This window comes from Chiloscyllium plagiosum, chromosome 4 (assembly GCF_004010195.1).
Source record: "Chiloscyllium plagiosum isolate BGI_BamShark_2017 chromosome 4, ASM401019v2, whole genome shotgun sequence".
In the NCBI taxonomy this organism is placed as follows: domain Eukaryota; kingdom Metazoa; phylum Chordata; class Chondrichthyes; order Orectolobiformes; family Hemiscylliidae; genus Chiloscyllium; species Chiloscyllium plagiosum.
In genome coordinates, this window is record NC_057713.1 from 94,401,059 (window position 1) to 94,421,030 (window position 19,972).

The following is a 19,972-nucleotide window of genomic DNA, read 5'->3' on the forward strand; positions in this document are numbered from 1 at the left end:
GGACTGCAGATGCTGGAGAGTCAGTTCATAAAACGTAACACTGGAAAAAGCACAGCAGGTTAGACAGCACCTGAATAGCAGGCAAGTTGATGTTTCAGGTAGCAGCCTTCATCAGGACACATAACGAGGCAGACGGGATCAGGGACCTTAAGGTGAGGGAATCCCTAGGGAGCAGTGAGCATAATACAATAAAATTTACCCCACACCTTGAAAGAGAGAAGCTGGAATCGGATGTAACGGCATTACAATTAAGTAATGGGAGCTGCAAAGATATGAGGGACAAGCTGGCCAGAGTTGATTGGAAGAGGAGTCCAGCAGGGATGATGGTAGAGCAGCAATGGCAGGAGCTTCTGGGGGTAATTGAGGGGTGGATGAGGCAACTCAGGGGTGGATGAGGCAACCAACACTGACAATGGAAGTTCGGGATAGCATAAAAACAAAAGAAAAGGCATACAATGCCAGAGGATTGGGAAGTTTTTAAAAATCTGCAGATGATAACTAAAAAAGCAATAGGGGGAAGGAGATGAATTATGAATTATGAATGTAAGCTAGCCAGCAATATGAAAGATGATTGCAAGAGTTGTATTTTAGATGGATAAACATGAAGTTGTACAGCTTAGTGTAAAACAAAACAGAAAGGCAGGGTATTATTTAAATAACATATTGGGAAATGTAGGTGACCACATTTGGGTATTTGTGTATATAAGTCAATGAAAGTAAATAGGCAGAAATAGCAAGCAGGTAGAAAAGCAAATGGTATATTGGCCTTCACTGTAGAACAATTTGAGTCCACACATATGCATGATTTACTACAGTTAGAGAGAGAGAGGAGAAAGTGAGGACTGCAGATGCTGGAGACCAGAGTTGAAAAGTCTGGTGCTGGAAAAGTGCAGCAGGCCTGGCACCATCTGAGAAACAGGAGAATCGACGTTTCGGGCATAAGCCCTTCTTCAGGAATCTACAGTTAGACAGAGCCTTGGTGAGCCCGCATCTAGACTATTGTGTGCAGTTTTTGTCTCCTTACCTAAGAGGGAATATACTTACTGTAGAAGGAGTGCAGCAGGTGTTCAATGGGCTGATACTGGAGATGGTTGGAATTGTCCTATGAGAAGAGATTGATTTGACAGGCCTGTATTCACTAGAGTTTAGGATAATGAGAGGGGATCTGATTGAAACAAATAAAATTCTAACAAGGCTTGCCAGTCTAGATGCTGGTTGGGGGTGCCTTGAACCAGGAGTTACAATATCAGGAAATGGAGCAGGCCAGTTAAGACAGGAATGAGGAAACGTTTCTTCACTCAGAGGTAGAGCAGCCTGTGGAAATCGCTATCACAGAAGGCTGTGGAGGCAGGGTCACTGAATATGTTCAAGAAAGACATCAATACATTTTTACAGATTAAAGGCATCAAGTGATATGGTGCAAAAGTGGGAATATGACTTTGAGATAGAGAATCAGCTCTGAAAAATTTGAATGGTGAAGCAGGCTCGAAGTGCCAAATGGCTGACTCCTGCTCCTACTTTCTATATTAATTTAGATTTTGCACTCAGGCCTCTTGACGGAGCTGAAGCCACACCCTTCTCAATCAGAGAGGAGAAATACCAGGGTCAACACTCACACAAGATGGATGTCCAATACAAACAGCTGTGGAAACATACACTGACAAGAGACAATGCATCAAGGTAAAGCTGGAGGGTGAGAGAAAAACTTTGAATAAACAATAGGCAATCATTAGACAAACAGCAAACTATTAAGTGCCAATGCAGAATGAGGCCTCATGTTTAAGCTAATTAGAACTTCTTTCTTCTTACAGCTGAACACCAAAGCTAGTCAATGATTACACTTTTATTAGTTTTAATTTAACAGCTAATGCATTTAAAAATTTGAGCCCATTCCTGCTAGTGTTCATATAGAACTACTTAGAATTTACAGCACGGGAACTGATCAGTTGGACCAACTGGTCTATACTGATGTTTATGCTCAGTTCGACCCTTCTCCCATTCCTCTTCTTCTCACCCTACCAACATACTCTTTCTGCCACATGAGTATATCTTAGACCTCCTTAAGTGGTATTGCCTTGTGGTAGCAGACTCCACATGCTCACTACTCTCTGGGTGAAGATATTAATGCTGAATTCCCCACTGCAATTTATAATGGCACTCCTATAATTGTGAGCCTTAGTTTTGGTTTCTCACCCCACTACCACCTCAAAGGTGGGAGCATTTTCTCTATGCTTACTTTATCAAAGTTTCATGATATCGACATTAAATGTGTACAGATCTCAGCACAGATAGAATGCAAACTGCTAAAGAGACAGATGTACTGAGTCCTTATTTGCTGCTTGAGCAAATGCACACAGATGACAACAGGGTAACAATTTTTTTTATATGAAACAAAATCAAAGCATTTATAAAAGCAATATTCTAACAGTGTTCAGAGGACATTAATTCCTGATTGCAGACAGCAAATAAATACTGTGTGCAATGTAATAGATATCCAATTGTGCAGCACAGCACCAATCAGTCAGTAAATAAACAGTTTCCCAAGTTCAGATGCTAAGTTAGATCATCTGCCCAAATACCATGACACCTTTGTCATTGGAAGAATATCGACTTTGTATCTGAAGCGAGGTGCTACTGCAGGCCAATTCATCATAGCTGTATCCTGTTGGGCACAATCAGAAACAGATCAAGCAAGTCAAATGCAATCACAATGAATGTTTCTGCTGCTTATCTATTTCTTCTCCATACTTTTAATTTCAAATCTCACTGCTGCACACAGTACACAATGCACCATGTGTTAGTCAATTTCACTCTGCAAGAAGTCCCATGGCAAATCCTATACATTCTGATACTTAGCATTCCCGAGCAGATCAATATGGGTGTCAATGGATCAAGGACATGGTGAAGATGTCAGTTTCTGAGTGATAACAAATGACTTGCCATAACTAAATCTCTTCTGAAAGAGAATCCTTTTCACAGGCTTTGCAAAACCAAATGCCTTAAATGGTATAAGAGGCCTCAGCTACTGGAGTAGACACAGATTGTGTTGAAGAGAAGTAAGGTATAAAGTAAGCAAAGTTTAACAGACTGTCTTACAACATAGAACATAGAACAATACAGTGCAGAACAGGCCCTTTGGCCCTCGATGTTGCGCCGATTTGTGAACTATTCTCAGCTCGTCCCCTACACTATCCATTCATCATCCATGTGCTTATCCAAGGATTGTTTAAATCTCCCTAATGTGGCTGACTTAACTACAATGGCAGGTAGGGCATTCCATGCCCTTACCACTCTCTGAGTAAAGAACCTGCCTCTGACATCTGTCTTAAATCTATCACCCCTCAGTTTGTCGTTATGCTAACATTATCAACCTAGGAAAAAGACTTTCACTGCCTGCCCTATGATCATCTTGTATGTCTCTATCAAATCCCCTCTTAGCCTTCTTCTTTCCAATGAGAACAGACCCAAGTATCTCAGCCTTTCCTCTTAAGACATTCCCTCCAGACCAGCAACATCCTAGTAAATCTCCTCTGCATCTTTTCCAATGCTTCCACATCCTTCACTAAATATGGCGACCAGAACTGTACACAATATTCCAAGTGTGGCTGCACTAGCGTTTTGTATATTTGCAGCATGATATTACAGCTCCGGAACTCAATCCCTCTACCAATGAAACCTAACACACCATATGCCTTCTTAACAGTACTATCAACCTGGGTGACAACTTTCAAGGATCTATGTACATGGACTCCAAGATCCATCTGCAAATCCACTATCAAGTACTCTGCCTTCTTGTTTTTATTCCCAAAGTGCATCACCTCACATTTAGCTGCATTGAACTCCATTTGCCACCTCTCAGCATAATTCTGCAGTTTATCCAAGTCCCCTACTACCTGTAACATTCTTCCAAACTGTCCACTACTCTACCGACTTCCACTACTCCAGCGATTTTAGTGTCATCTGCAAATTTACTAATCCATCCACCTATGCCTGCATTTAAGTCATTTATAAACATGACAAACAGCAATGGTCCCAAAACAGATCCTTGTGGCACATCACTAGTAACCGGTCTCCAGGCTGAATATTTTCCATCAACCACCACTTGCTGCCTTCTTTCAGAAAGCCAATTTCTAATCCAAACTGCTAAATCACCCTCAATCCCATGCCTCTGCATTTTCTCCAACAGCCTGCCTTGTGGAACTTTATCAAAGGCTTGAAGGGAATTAGGATGGACATGCTGCCCTGATGCCAGTGGAGGTTCTTAAAGGGGCACTTATTTATCTCAACAGCTCACTTACAAACCTCATCTTGAACCACTACATCCCATTTGGTGTATCTAGAACCACAATGCCATAGGGACAGAGTTCCAGGATTTTGACCCAGCAACACTAAAGAAACAGTGATATTTCCAAGCCAGAATGGTAGATGGCTTAGAGGGTAACTTGCAGGTGATGGTTTCCCTATGTATCTGTTGCCCTTGTCCTTTTGATGGTAGTGGTCACGGGTTTGAAAGAAGCTTTCTAAAGCGCCTCGAAGAATTTCTGTGGTGCATCCTGTAGATGGTATCCATTGTTGTTACTGACCATCGTTGTTGGAGGGAGTGATTGTTTGTAGATGTGGACAATCCAGGCTGCTTTGTCCTGGATGGTGTCAAGCTTCTTGAGGGTTGTTGGAGCTACACCCAAGCTACAGCCAAGTGGGGAGCATTCCATCACACTCTTGACTTCTGCCTTGTAAATGGTGGATGGGCTTTGGAGAGTCAGGGATAATTTGCCTGCTACAGAATGCTAACCTCTGACCTGCTTTCGTAGTCACTGTATTTATACAGAAAACTAGTCTAGTTCAACTTTTGGTTAATTGTAACCCCCAGGATATTGATAATAGAGGATTCAGTGAGGGTTATGCCATTGAATATCAATGGGCAATGGTTTGATTCTGTCTTGTTGTAGATGGTCATTGTGTGGCACTGTAAGGCATGAATGTTACTTGCCACTTGTCAGCCCAAATCTGGATGTTCTCCAGGACTTACTACATTTGGACACGTATCTGAGGAGTCACGAATGGTATTTAACATTGTGCAATCATCAGTATAAATTTTCACTTCTGATGTTGTGATGGGAGGAAGGTCATGAACGAAATTGCTGAAGATGTTTGGGATGAGGACACTGCCCTGAGGAACTCCAACAAAGATGTCCTAGAACTGAGATGACTGACCTCCAACAACTATAGCTATCTTCTTATGTCCTAAGTATGACTCCAACCAGCAGAGAGTTTTCCACAATCCTCATTGATTCCAAATATTACTAGTGCTCCTTGCTGCCACACACAGTCAAACAGGTCAAGGTCAATCATTCTCACCTCAACTCTTATAATCTATTTTGTTAATATGGCGGGTCTAACCAAACGGGCTGATATGGGCCTCTGACTGGTTCTCCAGTCAGCAAGTAAGATCTCCTGGCTTGAATTCCACCTTGCACAAGACAGCATGTTACATTTTACAACCAAAATTATAGAAGAAGTGAAAAGCCTTTGCAAAGCCTCTGTGTAACATATGCTCTGGAAAATGAATTATTTTGAGTTTTTCTTTGCAAAAAAGGAAACTATGTTTTTCTCTCTTCCAGTCAAGGAATGGGATCATTGCTGGAAAGGTCAGCATTTATAGCCATTCCTCATCACCTTTGAGAAAGTGAGGTTTAACTACCTTTTTGAACTGCTGCTGTGTGTGTCACAAATACATCCAGCAACAAAAAAGGAATGGTACACTTTCAAGTCAGGATGATGTGTGATTTAGAGAAGAACCTGCTGGTGCGTCTCTTACCAAGCCCCCTACTCCCTTTGTCCTTCTACTTCATAAATATTCCAAGTTTTGAAGGTACTGCCAAAGTATTCTTGGGTGATTTGTTGTATTGTGACCTTTTAGATTGTAACAATTATTAATGATCTACAAAAATTGGCCCATTGTTTATTTAAGCCACAGGCAATGGAATGGACTTAATGCTCCCATATGGGTGGATTTGAAGACAGGTGTTGAGTGGGTGTGGGCCCACTCCAACCTGAAAACATTTTACAAGGAGCAAGAAGAAGTAACCTTAAGCAGGCGAAAGTGAGGACTGCAGATGCTGGAGATCAGAGTCAAAGAGTGTGGTGCTGGAAAAGCACAGCAGGTCAGGCAACATCCGAGGATCAGGAAAATTGACACTTCGGGCAAAAGCCCTTCATCAGGAATAGCCTTAAACCCACCCCACTCAGGCTATTGGAGCCATTACATAGCCAATTAATGGCCACTGTAGGGCCTCGTCCCATTCCCTCTGTGTGGAGGAGGCCCACACCATGCTTGAGGGTATCCATTGCACTTCATTCAGACCATTTAGAGGCAGCCATTGGGATGCTGTCAGGAACATAGCTTTTTTTTTTTAGCTCAGCATGAGTGGAGACCACAGCGCTTTGTAAAATCGAGCTTAGTCACTTGTATGGTGAAATTATGATTAACCACCTTCATAAGCTACATGAATAAGTACACTTAGTGTTTTTTAAGGAGGGAGTTCCAGGATTTTGGCCCAGTGGGAATGAAGGAATGGTAATATATTTCCAAATCTGGATGGTGTTGGTATCCACATGTATGTGTGGCCCTGTCCTTTTCGGTGGCAGAGGATGTAAGTTTGGAATGTTTGCCAACCTTCCAGGAGTGTGTCTCAGAATTGAAGCATAGTATCCTGGACACTGTTGCAAGCAGGAGAAAAAGAAACAAGGCATTTTAAAAATATGACATATTGTTTCCAATTCCTTTGAACATTTTTAATTATTAGTTATAAAAAAATTAGAATCTGCCTCAACTTGATAGAGGCTTGCTGACAACTAGAACAAACTTCTGGTCTTAGCACCTGCATAAACTGCATGTCAGGACAGCAGTAAAATACCAGTTACCGAGGTACCTCTCTACCTGAGAGGCCAAAGTGCAAAAAAGCAAGGCAAGGCAATGTAAGGCAGGGATGCTGTGAGCATCCAGGTACGCTCAGAGTGAGTGGGCACTGTGATAGCAAGGGAAGAGGATGGAGGTGCAGCCCAGTCCATCCCATGAGCTGGGTGCATATTCCTGAGTGCACAGTGTTCTTGCTTCAGTATTATAATAATAGTTGCCTATGCAGAAACAAACTGCAAATGGATCTTAGCTGGACTATGAATGCTTTTAGATGCTAGCACATGCTGGGATGCCAATGTCCATTGACATGTCGTGCATGTGATCGGTGCTGATGGCACATGCCGTCAGATGTTAGTGCCCAGTTTCCAACATGCTGCTCGCTCTGACCGAGCTTTAAGCTGGATCTGCCTGGGGCGCATTCTGGGTTCCTTGTCGAGGTTTCCCAACGTTCCGCTTGGTAAGAAGGGAGGCTGAACACCAAGGAAGTGAATTGTGTTCGTTAACAAGGTGTTTAATAATCAATAATCACCATCAGCTGGGAAATCGCCTCTGTCAAGCGAGAATCTTTCTTTTAGTCATTCCCGGGATGTAAGCATAGCCAGACCCGTCCACATCAGTTTGGAAAAGCATCATAAATGATGCAAGTTGCTCTTGATGTCAAGATGAGCCTCTCTGTGCTTGTCAGCTAATTCTGTGGAACATCTTACCATAGTCCATATAGCTCAGACTCCTCTAAGTTTCCACTCTTTGTGTCAGAACGTAAGATATCAGCATTAAAACAAACAGGTTGGCTTGACGCACACTGACACAATTCAAGTTAGCCATTTTTAGATCTTTGGATTAATGGTTAAACTCCATGAGTTTAAGAGGAGATGATGTAACGCTGACATAACATCACATGACAAGGCAAGAATGCTGGAGAGAGATGTTATGGGGGAGAGATTCTGAGCTGGTGTAGATCAATGACTGTAAGTAGTGTTAGTCTGTATGTAGAAAGTCATTGGTAAAATATACCTGGACTACATTGGAGTCATTTAAGAGACAACAAGAACTATCATATTGACCAGAAAGCAACACTGGATCTGGCCTAAGTGGGGCTGCAGGGGACTTTAATTTCCATTTCATTGTCTCTCTAGGTTGATCAGTAGGACCCACAACAAGGATTTAAAATCAGTGATGTTCATATTAGGTGCATAGTTTAAGCCTGATATAGCGTAACTGAATATTTTAAATAAGATTCAAACTGCAGAAAACAAAGGCAGGAGCAGTTGCACAGGCAGTGTTCGTGGCAGTGCGCACAAATACCTATTTGTGACTCCCTTCCAGTTGGCGGTAGGAGTTACCATGTTACATCATATAGTTCTACAACAAATTGAGAACAACCAGTTTAAACCTGCATAATGAAATTCTGGGACATGAATGGATTTGATATTTTAGGTGGGATTTCTGGACCAAATGGAATATTCCTGTGTTCAGATATTGTTTGGCCCCCACATCATCTATTCTATTTTATAATTAAGGTAACTATACAGAATGTGGCATGTTTTATTTACAATTCATCTGGATAAGAGTAGAACTAAATGTGGAAGGTGCAAGGTCTCAAATCATTGGACCATTTGTCCATGCTTTTTTGAGTCAATACGTAAGGTGAAATTTTTCCATTTGTTGGTCATTAGTTTTCCAGAGCTTGTGGCTCCAGTAATGTTTCCATTATCTGCTTGTTGTGGCCTCACACTTTTCCGTTGTATATATCTGCACTTATTAATTTAGATTTAACCATGTATAGAAAAAGCACCATGTAAACCCACATTTATCATGCTCTTTTTATAATGGTACTTAGTAAACCACCAGGACTTATTAAAATAATTGTGAATGTATTATAGTTTAGCATGTACAATATGTAATAAATTATCAGTTCCTGACTTTTTTTTTGTGGCACCGTTCCTTGTGTCAGTCATGGAACACAAACTCTTAAGTTTCAAGTGGGGCAAAATTGGTCCCAAATTCCCACACATCATATAACTGTCATCAGCTGCTCATGTAGTTCATGTTAGTCTTTGACAAAAAAACTTGTATAAACATCTATAATTCTTAATTGCACTTTAGTTAGATCACATTGCCGGCTCATATTGACCTGCTGCATTTGTGTGTGATAGGTCGTGGGTTGTGATACAAGTAAAGGCGTACATATTCATGTGTATTGGACAGATAGATGAGGTGTGTGTGTGTGCGCGCGCGCGCACGTGACTGTGTGTGTGTGTGTGTGTGTATGTATTTTACAGCTATCAGCCATTAGCACAATCCAGGATCAGTCCCCAGGCAGTATGCTAACTGCCTCCTCTACAAGCTAATTTACAAGGATCTGGTCATGTTTACATTAGCCCTCTCCCAATGCATGAAAAGAGTGGGGTAAGGTGTGGAATAGAAATGAGCATTTATGAATAATTCAATCTTCCTTGTGGCTATTAACACATTTTCCTTGAATAAAGTGATAATAGGTTATCATCTGTGAAATGGAAATTGCATAACAGAGAGTTTCTGGTTACACCAGAGGAAATTAATTTCACAGCACATCTGTTGGGACTTGACTTGTGAATGCTAAGTATGAGAAAATGCAGCCGTTATGCTTCACCACTTTTATAATTAGATTAGCATGCCTGCACCCATGCTGGAAGACTGTCGCCGAGTGTAAAAAATTACTGTTCCTTGTTTCAAATGCCTAATATTTATAATAATGAAATGACTGAGGCAATTAAGGAAAGTTAAAAATGCATTATGGAACCTTATTATATTTAGCAGATGCTGCATTAAAGTGATTGTGTGTTTGCATTATCTGTCTAGTTAAATATTGAGCCTTGCTATCAATAAATGCAATGTATTAATACACAATTGTGCCCCTCAGCTTTGAGAGTAGTGGCAGCCTCACTTAACAAGACCTGGCCTATTATTTACTGACAGGCAAATAGAGGGAAAGAAATATGCAGGTCAATTCCCTTTGAGGCATGATAGAGCTTGACAAGAGAAAATACAAATATTTATTCAAACAACCATATGTGTAAAGTATGATAAGTCATAGCAAATGTCAATTTAAAGTTTAGTAGCTCAGTGAACCTCCAGAGTGGCATGAATTCATACACTTAAAACATTGTTTTTATTAAAAGAAGGCATTATCCAATTCAGGTTCAACATAATATACTTTTCTTCTGTTCATGGGAAATGAGAGTCACTAAGGAAGCAAGCATTAATTGTGCATGCCTCGTTGTCTTTGAGAAAGTGGTGATAAACTACCTTCTTCAACAACCGCAATATATGTGGTGCAGGTACACCTACAGTGCTGTTTGGAAGAGAATTCCAGGATTTTGAGTGAGCTACAGTACAGAATTATATTTCCAAATCAGGATGATGTGTGACTTGGAGGGGTACTTTCAAATAGAATTGTTCTTATGTATCTGTTACCCTTGTATGTGGTAGAGGTAGAGGTATGATGAAGATAGAGTTCATTCCCCTTCAGCTACATAATTTTGTAAAAGATTAAAATTGTTGTCATGAATTTCACTTCACACTAGCAGAACCTTCAATACTCGACGTTAGAAGATCATGTCCCTGTGTGGAACTGCCACAGCTTTCGCTACCAATTTTTAATCTCACTGGACTAGATTTGCCAAACATGGCAGGAACGTTCATGCATGTTCTGTAACAGTGCTCTTCCTTTGGCTGTTGGATATTACACTATTCAATCTAAGATTTTCCTAGAAACTTTCATTTTTGGCTTTCCTATCGCTAGACTTGACTATTCCAATGCAAGGCTGGCCTCCTTTCTTCTGTGCTCTGAAAATGTATGTCAAATTAAAACTCTGCCACCGTTGTTCTTGCATATGCCAAGTACTGTTCATCCATCACCACATTGCTTGCTGGCATATATTTCTTCCTAGTCAAATGATATTTCGATTTTAACATTTTTATCCTGATTTTCAAGTGCTCCATGGCCTCATTGCTCCCTACCTCTGTTATACTGTCTAGAGCCAGAACCCTTGAATATATTTGTATGGATCTAATTCTGGCTCCTAGTGCACTCTCAATTTTAATCACTCTACTATTAGTGGCCACAGTTTTAGACACCTAAACTTTGGAAATCTCTCTGGGGATGGTAAGTCTTTCCATCTCTCATTCCTTCTTTAAGATATTCTTTATAACTTATTCATGTTTTCCTGGTGCTGACCTTTCATTGTTGGCTCTTTATCTTCCATACAACACAATAGTGACAACAATTCAAAAAGCACACCAATGGCCGTAAAGTGTTTTCAGACTTTCTAAAGTTGTGAAAGGTACAATGTAAATGTTTGTTTTCTTTGCTTAATCTGGCAGTTTGTTCATTATATTTCACATACTTTGAGTTCTTATGGCTGTTTAATTTTCAGTGTGGATTAACAACCTGGACATCTGACAGTAGAATCAGGTTACCCCACCTTCCAGCTGCAACTGACAATGGCTATATTGTATGCATTGGAAATTAATACAATTAATTTATGTAGGTCTATTTGTTTGAGCTCTCAGTGTTTCATTGCTACCGATATGTATTCCAAGGGTGCAAAATTAGGTATTCTGTATGTTTTGGGCCACATAAGGCCCAAATACTCAAATATTTGCAAAGTTGGCAGTGGGAAGCTTTAAGCGAAGACTAAAAACAGAACACCAGTGTATCCAGTTGCTAGTCTGATATGGATGTTTCTGACAAGGGGGAAATTAATAACAGACCTCCGAAACCAAATTTATTGACTTCTTTGTTGACCACAAGAGCTAAGATGAGAATTAGATAATATTCTGCACCAATACAGTTCCTTGTAGAAAGAAAAAGACTCTACCACAAGGCTATCATGAATTGAAAAACCTTTTATGGGGTCTTGCCAGGATAGATGTAGACAGGATATTACTTCTTATGAGAGAATCTAGAACTAGGGTTACCTAACAAAGTAAAAGAGTCACTAATTTAAACACAGAGAAGACTAACATTGTTTTCTCATGACTTGAAGGTGCTGGTGTTGAACTGGGGTGGACAAAGTTAAAAATCACACAGCACCTGGTTATAGTCCAATAGGTTTAATTGGAAGCACTAGCTTTCACGGTGTCGCTCTTTCATCAGGTGGTTGTGTGCCCTGGTTGTTGTGTGATTTTTAACATTATTTTCTCACAGAGAGTTAAGAGTCTTTGGAATTCTCTTCCTGAAAAGGTGGTGGAAGCAGACACTCTGAATATTTTTAAAGCAAAGTCTGATGAATTTTTGGTAAACAAGGGGTGAAAAGCTATTGGGGGCGAGTAGTAATTTTGGCTGGAGGGTTACAATCCAATCAGTCATGATCTCATGAGATAATGAAACAGACTTGAGAGGCTGAATGGCCAGCTCCTGCTCTTTGTTCATATGAAACTTCCATGGCACCAACCAGACTTTTTTTGTGTAAAAACCAACAAAGTGCAATTTTATTTGGTGTTCATGACAAATAAATTAATAGTATGCTGTGCTTTCACATGTTTGTATTTGTCAAGGTGAGGGATTATGGCACTAGGGAAAAAACAAACAAATTCAGCCTTCACACCAGGGATAGAATCAATCATTTCTGTTTAACACATGAAAGCAAGAAAAAAACATAGCCTTTATACTACATTTCTCACGCCCTCAAGATGTCCAAAAGTACTTCACAACCAATTAATTACTTCTGAAGTGTATTCACCACTGGGTAAGAAAACACCAATTGCACATAGTAAGGTTCCACAAAACGCAATGAGTTAAATGGCCAGTGAATCTCTTTTTTTTGTTGATTGAGTGATACACACTGACCATCAACACATTTCTGCATTCTACATTGGTTCCTATCTGCAAACATTTACCTCTGCATAAGAAGGTCCCCACAGATAAAAGTTTGCTAATCTGCATTTCCCAATCCTTAAACTCGACACAATACTTCCTGAACTAGAAAGCCAAACAGGGTCAAATTAAAAGGCAGTTTCGGCATTCAGGTCACATGTCTGCTGAACACTGAATTGAAGTTGTGCCAGACCTAACTGAATTGACAACTACTGTCAGTCATCAGGAAGATGATTTCCATCTCCCCTTCAGAATTCGCAGGTCGAGGGGTATCCAAACCTTCTGGTACAATTGTATTTTGCCAAAATAATTAATTAGCACATAGTTATGTTCATGTTGGACTGCTGTATATTGCAATCCCAATATGCTGCATGAGGGAGGTTAGGTTGGATGCAATATATTTGGTTTGATTAATACGATGATTAATGAGCCACAAATTATACCATCTCATGCCAGCATTGAGAAATGCCAGTATAACTTGGCAGAAGATGCAAAGCTGAACGTTCATTCTTCTACAATCCCAATAGTTGAATTCTCTGTGTTGATTATCAAATGTCGTACCAATTCTTGATGCAAGTTACCTTGCCCCTTCTGTGATAATTTGTTTATACCATGTAAATTTAGTGAAAAGTAAAAAATTTTTTGCTAATGCGAAAGTGTATTAAATAGCAGTGTAACTAGGTGTACACATTAATTTCTTCCAAATAAATGATGTATAAATGAAAGGTAGCATTTAAAAAGAACCTTTCTCAATCTCTGGATGTCCCAATGACATCACTTCAACTACACCTTTTGAAGGGTAGTTACTATTATAGTATAAGTGTAGCAGTCAATATGGAAACAGTATGTGCAAAGCAGTAATGTGGTAATCATCAGACAATCTGTTCTTTTTAATTGATGATGTTGATTGAGGGTTAAATGTTGTCCAAGACACTGATGATAATTCCCCTGCTCATGTTTAAAATAATGTCTTGGAATTATTTACATCTGTCCAAGGGAACATTCTTGATTTAATGTCTGGTTAGCTCAGTTGGATATACAGCTGGTTTGCAATGTAGAATGATGGCAACATGTGGATTCCATCCCCTCATCGGCTGAGGTTACCACGAAAGTCTCTTCTTCTCAATTTCGCCCTTCACCTGAGGTGTGGTGACCCTCATGTTAAACCACCACCAGTCATCTCTCTCTAATAAGAGAGCAGCTCTATAGTCCTTTAGTACTATAGAGACTTTGCTTTTACCAATCTGAAAGATAGCACCTCCAACAGTTTCACACTTCCCCTGTCAGCCAAGATTTATGCGCTTAAATCCCTGGAACTACAGTTGACCCACAAGCAGCTGTGTCACTGCTGATACACCACTATCACAAAGCAATGTAAAGTATATGTATTTATGTTAAATACATAATCCACACATCTGGATGTCTATACACCAGGTGATTTGAAGCTTTAAACAATTGCCATAGGTACATTTCTGGGTGCATATGCCATATCAGATTGTTATCTGTGCAAATGAGTTAAATGGAAATGAGAGCATCGCTAGGATTTTGATGGGCATCACCAGTTAATCAGCTGACAAATTGGCCTCATCTGTGGCTAAAGTGCACCTTGTACCAAATTGATTAGAGTTCCATTTAATGGTCCAGCGTGCCCAACTGAAATAGATCTTAGGCCCAGTACTAGAGACTGGACTAATTTTCTGCTATGGATCCCTTTGCCAGATAGGAATGTATGCAAGGTTAGTTTTCTTGAGTACTAAACAGGCAAATGTAGTGTCGTGGCTTTACACAGGGCAGCTAGAAGATGTTACCAAAATATTATGTATATCTGAATGTGAGCCAGGTGAAGCTAGTTATGAGACACTTTGACGGGCACTTTGAATCCTGAATTGAAATTCTCTTTGAAGTTTGCAGGCTTAAGCTGATTGCAGTACGAGTCTTCAACACAGTGGCAATATATTTTGGAAGCAAGTTTCCCTGATGGGAAAATGAATTATGTTTCCTGTCCATCAATATTATACATATTAATCAAAGATAATGAGATACATAAACTATGATGCATTGACACTTATAAATAAGAAATATAAAAAGACCACATGTATGGTAATGCATGCATGAAAGGAGTTAAATGAGTATATGATCATATTGAGGAGATTGAGAAGATGCCATAACTATAAAAGCCAAGCTGAGAGCTTTATGTCTGTCATTTGAACTTGATATTGGATTACACTCATAAAGTCCTCTCCATCACCTTTTTATTCAATCTATTAAACAGTACTCTGATAAGCACAGGCCAAATATGTGCACATGCACGACTATCTCTGTATTTTTTGAACTTTTAAAAATCACTTTAATTTGCCATTCCATGAATTTCCTCTTCCTCCATGCCAGTTTTCCTGAATCTAAAGTAAGTGAGAAAGGTGTGCATGATTGCATTTTGTGTTGATCATAAATTGGGTCACACTCCAAACAAAAACAAAACTAATTAAATTTAGTAATATAAGTGGAAGAGCATTCAAGCATCATCAAGATATAAAGGTGTGTCCTACCCAATGCAGGGAGAAAGTGAGGACAGCAGATGCTGGAGATCAGAGTCAAAGAGTGCGATGCTGGAAAAGCACAACCGGTTAGGCAGCATCCGAGGAGCTGGAGAATTGACATTTCAGGCATAATACATCACATCAATCAGCTACTTCACTCCTATCTATTCAACCTTCCAACAATACCCTTTCTAACTCCTATGCCACTGAATATGTCAAAGACCAGGCATTCTCAACTCAAGACATTAAAATCAAAAGCTTTCATAGTACACACAGTGGATGATGGTCCCATCCCTTAGTCCATACATCAACCTAATAACCGATAACGACCTTTATTACATTGGCTCCATTCAGGCACTCATCACATTGAAAGGAAAGCCTTGTCACAGCATCAGTCATATTTGTAGAAAAGAGGATTTTTGGCCTTCAATGCAGGATTATGTTAAATATGAAATGGTCTAAATTATACTCCAAAACAGCCTCATGCTCCATTAATTTAAGTTGATTTAAGCTTACCCATAGTTCGCTTCAACTGTTACGCCTTATTAGACAACTCACATTTATAAAGTCAGTCTGAAACATATTGCTTACTTAAAAATAAATATGGAGAAAGTGAGAAGGGCAGATGCTGGAGATGAGAGTCAAGAGTGTGGTGCTGGAAAAACACAGCAAGTCAGGCAGCATTTGAGGACCAAAAGAATCGATGTTTCTTATATCAGGAAAGATGAAAGGCTTATGCCCGAAATGTCGATTCTCTTGCTTCTTCAATGCTGCCTGACCTGCTGTGTTTTTCCAGCACCAAACTCTCAGCCTTTAAAAATAAATATGCATTATATCTACTTTTGTCAGACTCAAAAATGATGAACATAGCATTCTAGTTCAGAAAAAGTTAGATTTACACCGAAAAATCTGAAATAGTATAGGAGAGTACAAAACTTGAAAAGATGCCTACCAGTCTCAAAAACTAAAACCCCTCAGTTGGACATGTTCCTTCTAGATGGCAGCGTAATTCTATCTTAAATGTTTCCACATTTCCTACCTTTGCAGACAGCTCATTCCACATACTCATCTCCATCAACATTCCCTCTGATGACAAGGGCATCAGAACATTGTAAGAAGTACTTTTGTTACAAGGCGAGAAAAGATTAAGGTAACAAAGGTTATATTCCCTGGAATTTAGAAAATTATGGGATGATTTGATCAAAGCTTTCAAGTTAGTGAGGGAAACAAATAGTGTCAACTAAGAAAAACCTTTCCCCTTATTAGGGAGCATAAGACAGTAGAAATAATCTAAGAATCAGAGCCAGGTCCTTTAAGATCAGAATCAGAAAATACTTCTTTGTGCAGATGTAGAAGTTTGGAATCTGTTCCAAAATGATATTCAGTGCATGATCAGTTGTTAATCTTAAGACTCAGACTGCAAAATCTTTGTTAACTGCAAGTGATAAGGGATACGGAGCAAATTGGATATAAAGAGGCCACATGGTCTTATTGAATGGTAAAACATGTTGGAGAAACTCAGTAGTCTCCTCTTGTTCCTCTGTTCTTATTGTTCTAGGCAAGGAGACTAAATGGGTGAATATGGGAAAGAATTTGACAACGGTTGCCTTGGCAATTAGGCCACATCCTGAGCAAAACATCCTATGAGTTTACTAAAATATGTGAAATGGTTTATTTTGAATTCAATTTATGCAATTTACTATTATACTTAAATCTTATGATGCAATATTTTATTCATATTATTGTTCTTTCAATGTTAATATTTGACATGTTGATTTAACATTGGTTTTCATTAATCAGATTTTCCTTGTGTTCGTATAAAGCCCTATCCAGATTCCTGAATAAGTACTTTTGGATCAATGGCAAAGAGATAGTTATCTGATTTTGGCTTTCCATCATGTAAATCATGATGCTTAATGCAATAATTCTTTAATCCTTTGTCTGAATACAAGAGGAAGGATTCTTTAAAAACATCATGGATGAGCAAGAGTTGATACTCTTCGAATCTTACGTGTTGATCAATGAAATGTGCAACCAAAGGCTTCCACCATTCGATAATAGTATCTATTTAAGAAATATTTCAGTATTTCCAGTTGAGCAAGATGGAATTGGGCATCAGAAATTGGTGGGATGCAAGAATGTGGCGATACTTCCTCGAATGCTGACACTTTAAAGAAACAGCAGGGCAAAATCAGATATATTCCCACTGGAAGAGAAAAGTCAGCACAGTCTGTTCCCCGATTGTGTTATGAAAGTTGAATCAAATATTGACCGTCTTCAACCTAAGAAGAAATATCAGGTCAAATATATAGTGCAAAAGCAAACAGGAGGAAAGAAAAATAAAACATTTCCAATGAGCCTGGATTTATAGGGTTAATAAAATTGTTTGATGTCAAGCACCAACAGTGTAATGCAAGCACAGGTATGTCATTGTCTGAGTTTATGTAACCTATTATTTTTTTTTTGCTAACTGCATAATCCTGATGGACAGGATCTATAATTAACCAGGATAATTTTGTCAACAGGAGACATAATTCCAAAGTATATAATTACACAGTTTTCCCATTTCTGAACATTTAGGTAGGAATCTAAATGTCAAATAGGAGAGAAAAAAATCAATTCAAGATTCTGAATGCAAATTCAAGTCATCTTGGAATGGAGAGTCAATCGGAGGTGATTATTGCTTTACTAAACATTCTTATTTTACATTGAATCTGCTGCTACATTTTGCTGAGAAAAGATGAAACTGAAATTGTGACTATGTTTTAGTCTAACAGGAAATGTATGAAATTAGTCAAAGAAGAAAGTGACTTATTACCAAGCTACTGATAACAGAAGTGGATAATTATCTAGCGGATGAATTCATTGCAATTTTGTTTTATCTATAGATCTCAATGTTACACGAAGTGTTCAGTTTGAAAGGGGCTTGTATTATTCAACCTCTTCAGGATAGGAACATAGGAGCAGATGGAGACCTTTCATTCCCTTGAGCTCTGTCAATCAGTTAGATCATGGCTGATCTGTGTCTTAACTCCATCCATCGGTTCTATAGCTCTTAATGGCCTTGCTGAGCAAAATTTTAGTTTAGGAATTATAAGTAACCTCCTAGCCTCAATAATTGTCTTTTTGGGGGGAAAATGACAGCAGGTGAAATGCCTCAGATATCCACACCCTCTTTGTAAAGAATAATTTCTTGATATCACTCCTGAATGTTGTATTCTAGTTCTAAAGTTAACGCTTTAAGAATGACTTTTACTAATCTCCTGAGGATCAGCTCCCTTTCCAGTATTGCCAGTATCCAGATTCCTGCCATCTGTCTGATTATATAGTTCAGAATGGTGAAAGGTCTCACCACAGTGACTGCTCCCCAAATGCAAACTGAAGTCTTCGTGCATGAGATGACCAAAGATTCTAAATAGATGACTGAAAACTTCCATGTCAAATAAATAAAACACATTGTCTCTCAATTGTCCTTGGATGGTGAGATGAAGGCTTAATCAAGTTATTTATAATTCTGGAGTGAAAAAGATCCTGTGGTATTCTGTTTTTTTTTATAGATACGAAAAGGTAAAACTTACCTAGATTTTAATTCAAGAGATCAACACTAATGTATCAACAGCAATGTTTGGTCATATTAAACCCTAGAAGTTTGAATGAATTTTAGACTCAATTGCATCCTCATTCCTAAAGCACATAAGGTGCTTTCTGAACATTATTTACCAACTGGGTTTGGGTTTATGACTGTCCCTGATAAGCAATCCTTATCTAAAATGTGCAAAGTTCCCCTCAAAATCATGTACTTAGGAAATAAAATGCATCACTTAGGCCATGAGAATTGAAAACTTTTGTTGTGCATTCATCCATTGTAATTTCATGCAATGCACTTTCTTTGTTCTGTTTTTAAAAGGAAATGTAGTTTTTACCTCTTAAAAAAACTGGTTTACCTAGTATTCTTTCCCTATCCCCTTAGCACAGTCACAGTCTAGTAGAAGATTAATATTTCAGAACTTGTCATGGGCAGTTTCCCTTGACTCTGTCACTGCCGATGTCTGACAAGCTATTCATCATGCTGCTAAGTGTCAGCATTAAATTATCCCTGCTGTTATGACAGCAACATTATTCATCAGGATTACAGCCCTAGTACAAGGGCTGCTTACAGCTGTTACCATCTTCAGTGCCTTATCGATCTCCTTTTCTTTCTTATACACACTGGGGCCATCAACATAGAATTTCACCTTTTGCATGTTGATTTTTTGTGTCTGTTTTGCGCATTTGTTTTTGACTGGTGGCTTTTTCCTCTAAATTTCTATCAAAACAGAAATGAAATTGAAATATTCATAGCCATTATATGGACCAAAGTATCAATGTGTTAATATCAATCAATGAATCAGTTAATAATATAATTAGATAACATGAAGACAATCTCCCAAGCAGCTACTTTAGTAGAATAATTCAAGACGCCTAATTTGTACATTTCATCTGCCGGCCATGCTAAAACCATTCTACTCCATTCTACTTTCAAAATTGTGAATATTAAAAAAAAAATTAATACTTAACACTGCACACAGATCAGCAGCATTCCTGTAACAGATGCTGTGGCAAAAAATAAATGGTTTACTCTTTTCCAGTTATGGGGATATGCAAGAACCACACAAT

General features: G+C 38.9%; 1 long non-coding RNA gene across 1 annotated transcript; it reads left to right on the forward strand.

The window, feature by feature from the left end:
• Positions 1-1,538: 1,538 nt before the first annotated feature.
• Positions 1,539-19,095, forward strand: LOC122549588. The gene is made up of 3 exons (XR_006311595.1): positions 1,539-1,680; positions 17,897-17,989; positions 18,086-19,095. It is a non-coding gene; the product is annotated as an uncharacterized LOC122549588 (long non-coding RNA).
• Positions 19,096-19,972: the final 877 nt, after the last annotated feature.